Source organism: Aptenodytes patagonicus, chromosome 3, assembly GCF_965638725.1.
Source record: "Aptenodytes patagonicus chromosome 3, bAptPat1.pri.cur, whole genome shotgun sequence".
NCBI lineage: Eukaryota > Metazoa > Chordata > Aves > Sphenisciformes > Spheniscidae > Aptenodytes > Aptenodytes patagonicus.
The window spans coordinates 62,329,163-62,335,162 of NC_134951.1; positions in this window are offsets into that span (position 1 = coordinate 62,329,163).

Genomic DNA, 6,000 nt, shown 5'->3' on the forward strand with positions numbered 1-6,000 from the left:
TCTGCACGGTGAGCCATGACAGGTCTCTCCACTGATCTTTCTTGAATGTATTTTCAAAGACTGCTTTTAAAACTAAATATTTAAGTGGCATGCTGCTCATCTCTCTTTCACAGATACTGGAGCTTTCAAAGATATCAAAAGGGTTTTGTCTTTGAATTTAATGGGTTTAGGAGTTTATGACAAGTCTTTATGGTATTTAGGTGATGCAGTGCTTAGTGAAACACCACCTACCTCTTAAATGCATTGCAAGTTGTGGAAGTTTCAGTCCCAGGTTAGGTGTCCAGACTTTTTAATCGTTGTTGTGGTACAGTTAGGAACCCAAGGAAGTGATCTTGAGAAACAAGCAGGGAGTTTCCTGAGTTGCCAGGAGAAGGATGGAGAGGACAGAGGTGGGAGTCTTGCTCCAGGGAAATTTTATCCTCTCTTGTAACTGGACATGCAGAAAGGTAATTTTCCTGTGTGTGAAAAATATACAACTCTCTTTGTATATTAGTAGTGTGGAACCAGAATTCAATCTCTCTCCCCAGGGAAAGTGTTTCTACAAATGGAACAAATTTGTCAGGGGAGACTGAGAAAGATCTGCTCCCCAGTGGCCACTACCCAAACAGTTAGGGCTCTCAGCTGGGACCAGGCAGCCTGGGATCAAGTTCCTGTTCTACTTGGAGCATGGCAGGGGCTTCAAGCAGCTCACCAGCTGTGGCTCATCTTCACATATACAGACCAGCAGAAATTAAGATCCTCCCTGGATTAAGTGGCAGATAAGCAGCTAAAGAACATCAAAGATGCCAAAATGCAGGTTAAGTGTGTAAGTAGGAATGCAGACACCCAGGTATCATGGAAGATCTGAACCTAAACACTTAAACTTCCTGAGTATTTAATCTCCTCAGCAGAAATGCATTGCAAACTCTGCAGCTACCCTTGGATAAATTTGTAAACTATGAATATTTGCTATCCCAGCAAAAAAGCATGTAGCCAAGTACTTGATTAACCAAGTGAAACTTTATGTCCATTATTACCTCCAGTTTGTACTACTATTTTACAAATCCAGAGAACTACTTGTTTTAAAACTATACAGTAAGCCAAACATTTAATGGAATCATAATTTGCAATCTTTGCCACAGTGCACTGTAGACAAGTGGTGTTATTGGAAGGAACAGCACATTGAGGAATTGTTTCCAGATTATTATAGTACTTTCTTGCTCAGTTTTTCCATACAAATGCTGTATGTATACAGTCATCATCCTCACTTGAGGATTTTGAGATTTATAGGAAAAACATCATGATAAGTGCTGGGTAGAGTCCCAGTTATATGAATACGCAATAACGTTCTATGGAGTCTTATCGAAAGACTTTCCCCACAATTATGCTTATAGGCAGCATATTTATCTCCTTTGCTCAAACAGCATTTGCAAGACAAAAATAGCTGGTATCATCATTTGTCTTGGACGTTTTTTCAAGCTCAGGAAGACAGGAAAAAGTAATTTTGACCTGAGGAAAAGCTGAACAAAGTGTAATGCTTTCTCAGAGAACATGGCTCAACCTTTTAAGATTTGTGGAATAGGAAGTCCATATAGAAAATTGATTCTCTTAGAAATCATTTATACCACATAAACTTGTGATTTCATCTTTTTTCCCCTCCCTATTAAAATTTGATTTGTTAGTTCACTAGAGATCTTTTCAAATATATTTGTTCTCATTAGCTAGTGAATGTATTTGGTTGTTATACTCCTGCTGAAGACTCTGCTTCCTACACCTCTTTCTCTTTCTGATATATATACAATGAGGGTAATTAAGTTTTAGAAGATGCATGACTTTTTCACTAATACATTGTCCTCGTTAGTGATGCTAGTCTCTAAGTTGTTTACCAATTGTCATTTTAATGAACAATAGTAATTTAAACCTTTTTATTATCATTTCAAAAGGTTCTTACTCCCCACTGCTTGATACTGTCCCTATGCCTGTCAGAGGCTTTCAAGTCCTGTATTACAGAACAACCATGTTAAAATGTTCATCTGACATTTGGCACAACCAGCAGCCAAAAGAGAGTGGACGTGAAAGGGGAGGTTCTTGAAGGGGACCTGCCACCAGCAGAGCCGTCTCCTATTCCTCCAGTGACTGATTCACTGTAGGAGCTTTCCAGGTGCTTGCTCTCACGTGTCTTTCAGGAGGTTTCCGACAACTTTGTTGTTTACTCTTTCAAATTGATAAATTTCACACAATAATTTAACTACATTTGTTTTTACAGAGTTACATTTCCTACTGAAACTGGACAAAGCTGTTATCAGGAGTTAGATTGTGCTGGCCTTGGGAGGTACACAAAAGAGTACAGATGCCATACGCTGTTTTTCTCTGGTCTTACATATACCTTGCAATATCCGTCTCTAAGGGTGAGAGAATAGTTTAATCTACCTTTCTGCTCACGTTAGCTTTGCTGATGAGAGGAAAAATAGTGTCTTCATGGTCCTGCCCCATGTTCCATAACCACCTCTCTGGCTGCTCAGTGGCAGCACTGCTGATGGTTTTACACAGTAGCTATTCAAACATTGCAAACACACATCATGAACAGAAACAAGGTTGTGCTTAGCTGTCCTCTTCATGATGTTCTGTTTCGTGCTTTCACGGAGAAAGATCCCGAGAAGAAGAGTAGGGAAAAGCAGCACCTCTCAGCTTTTTTATCAGAGTTTTTACAGTCTGGTTGAACAAACACGGGCATCTTAGCAGAAGTAAACACAGATAAAGCACATTTTGCTAGGTAAGTATTCTGCAAACCTAAATTTTTGGGTCTGTCTATACCCAATTACCACAGTGTAATATCGGATTATGTCATCTAGCTTTAAAAAAAATTAGCTGCTGTTAAAAGTTGTCAAATGTCTGTAAACAGGACGTACCCAGCATTACCTGGGTGTCTTCTGCCAGGAAAAGGGTTTGCTCCCATGGAACAGGTAACAACAGTTATTAGGGCAGGAAACTAAGCCAAGAATTTTGAAAGATGTTAAAAAGAAAGGAAGGATGTGGGATTGTGCAGAGTGGTCCAGGGCACTGTAACTAAGAAGAATAACGGATTTAAATGTAGCATAGGAAAATTAGGCTGATTTACGGGATTTTTTTGCTAATAACGAAGTCTATTAAGCTGTAGAAAGTTTTCCAAGAAAAGTGGTAGAATACCCATCCTTTGGGATATTTAAAAAGAGCCTGAACAAAGCTCTCTAAACCATAAAATAAGGAAGAATCTGGTGCTGAGCTGCAAGATGGAAAAAGTGAAGAAATAGCTTTTTCAATAACTAATTTCCACAAGTCTATGAGAACATAAAACTAAACAGTTAAAAAATAAGTGAGGCAGAAATATTGCTGTAAACGTAAGAGATTTATCTGGAAGCACTAATTGGTTGTCAATAAATCAGTTCCCTGGTGAGAAGAGAAAACTTTAAAAAGTATTTCTACACCACAAAATTGTCCTCAAGTGAGAACAAATAGAAGACATTTTTAGCAGTCTATTCATCAACTGCTACTTGAACGCCTGTTTTTCTCCTTTGCCCAGTAAAATGATGCTTTTTGTTTCCTGATGGTAACCAAAGGAAAAGGTGATCTCTGAAAAATTAATGTTACTTTATGAGTAGAAAAAGGGACTTTTGGAATACAGATATGAAGGTCTTTGTCTCTCATCATAACAGAAGTGGACAGCCCTCATGAATTTTAGCAGTATTTGGACTGCTTAACAGTCTAAACATCACTTAACAGTCTAGACATCGTGCAGGACAGCCACTGTGTAAAAGAATGAGATCAGACCAAGTCTTAAACTTACCGAAAACTGTGTCTAGTGATATGACCTCATTTTTTTTTTCCCCACAAGAAAAGCCAAATGAAGGAAAAGTTTGCCTTAAAAAACATCATCAAAATAAATACATTGTTAACTTTTTCAGTGTGTGGGGAACTGGTGATGAGGGTGAGAGACGAATATTTGAAAAACTATGGTTACTGCAAGTGCTTTGGGAATCTAAAGTCCCTTTAATTATTTTTTTACAATGAGATTAAAGGTATAATAGCATTTTATTGATTTGGCATGGAAGGCCTTCAGACACTTGGATTTTACACCGCTACCACAGTTAGGTGGTACCACTTTTTGTTCCTTTCCTGGGCTTTGTGTTAAATAGAGTGCAGCCTTTCCAAAGATTTGGCCCTGAATCTCTTCTGCCAAAGTGAGAAGACCACCAAGATTTTCCTCAAAGCCCTGTGAGGTAGTGGTCCCAGCATGCCATTATTCATGAAATATTTTCAATTTCTGTGGTATGTATTGAGACCATTTTGGCCACAGTTAGTATATTTCAGTCAAACAAGAAAGTACTCCTGCTGAAGTGAGTGAGTAAATTCTCCCCAAGGCTATATGCATCTCATTACCCGTGATTTCCGTTAAAGAAAAAACAACTAAAAACATAACTCAAGAATTAAAAAAAGAGAGCCACACTCTTTGTCACATCAGCCAGCCCGCTATTGAAAGATACTCCTCTGTGAGTTTTCACATCTCCAGCCTAGTGGGGAATAGAATTTTAAAGCATTTGAAACTGTTAGTTTAATAATATTAAAAGATTTTAAAACCACTTTTATTATGAGGTAAAGGTTATTGACTTTTCTCATGATTTCCCAGTTCCAGCAATCTATTATTAATTAAAACATTGTGTGCCACTGGCTTTTCTTTCCTTTTCCACTTCCCTCTGCTCTTTACTTTTCAGTTGGCCATGGGTTTTATATATTTCAGTGTTGAAAAAAATAGTTTATTCTCATTCTTGCCATGACAAGCAACCAGCTCTATCCTAAAGGGAAATATGGCTGTTTAAACGTAATTAGAATAGAGTAGAATAAATAGAATAGAATAGAATAGAATAGTTCCAGTTGGAAGGAACCTACAACAATAATCTAGTCCAACTGCCAACGGCCTAATCCAACTGATTACGTCTATCTCTATGGCTAGGCGTTGATCTGAGCTGGCCATACTACAAAGCAGGTCTCTCTAAACTCTTCTGTTCTTAGACTCTTGTTCTGAATCACTCTCTGAAAGAGTATTTCACCTATGTCCACTGTGGGTAGGACCAAAATGATGATTAAAAAAAAGACTTGAATTGGAGTGACGACAATACAGGTAAAGATTAGGAAACCCTTTTAACACTAAGAATTGTGAACTGTTAGGTTGCCTTGGGAGGCTGTGAAGCTTTCACAGAATTAGCAGCTTACAAGAACAGGTTAGACTATCTATCAAGAAGGCACAAGTAATGGCTGATCTTGTCCTAGGACAAGGAACAAGTTAGATGATCTCTCAAGGCCCTTTCCTATTTTTGAATCAACCTCTGGGCCTAACTCCCTTCATTGACTAGAGAGCAACCTGCTGACTGGGCTTAGCTGCCCAAGGCTGGGTGATGTGAACACTCTCCATGCAGGTCTAGCACTTAGTAAATTCTGTTACTACATTGTGTCATTAAATTTCAAGGATATTTGCTGAATGCAAAGCATGCTTCTCACTTATGTCTAGAGGCTGATTCACACAGAATACAGCAGCTTTCTATTTCTCCCAGTTACTCCATTCACTTCCAGTTACTTTAGGTAGCAGAGATTTTTGCCAAGAAACCAAAGATGCCAACTCTGCTGTAAAGCCCATATGGGCTTTTATGAGGAGATTTATCTGGGTTTTTTTTTTCAGATTTCCCAAGCTTTAAGAAAAACAAATGCAAAAAACCCAAACAAAACCAAACCCCCAAACCCAGTGTATTAAGATTGTAAAGGCAAGCTGTTATAAAAAATGGCATACCAGTATATTCCTGTGGAACTCTAATTCATTACTCTTCTGTATGGCTTATGATAACCTTAATTTACCTCAGTCTGTAGTCCTGTTTCCAGCAGGTCACTGTCAGTTCAATATATTGAGTGGAGCTGCTCTGGAAACGAATCAGGCTTGAGTAGTGATTGTCTAAAAGGGAAGAGAGAAGTTGGAAAGGGCTGCCAAAACGAAAA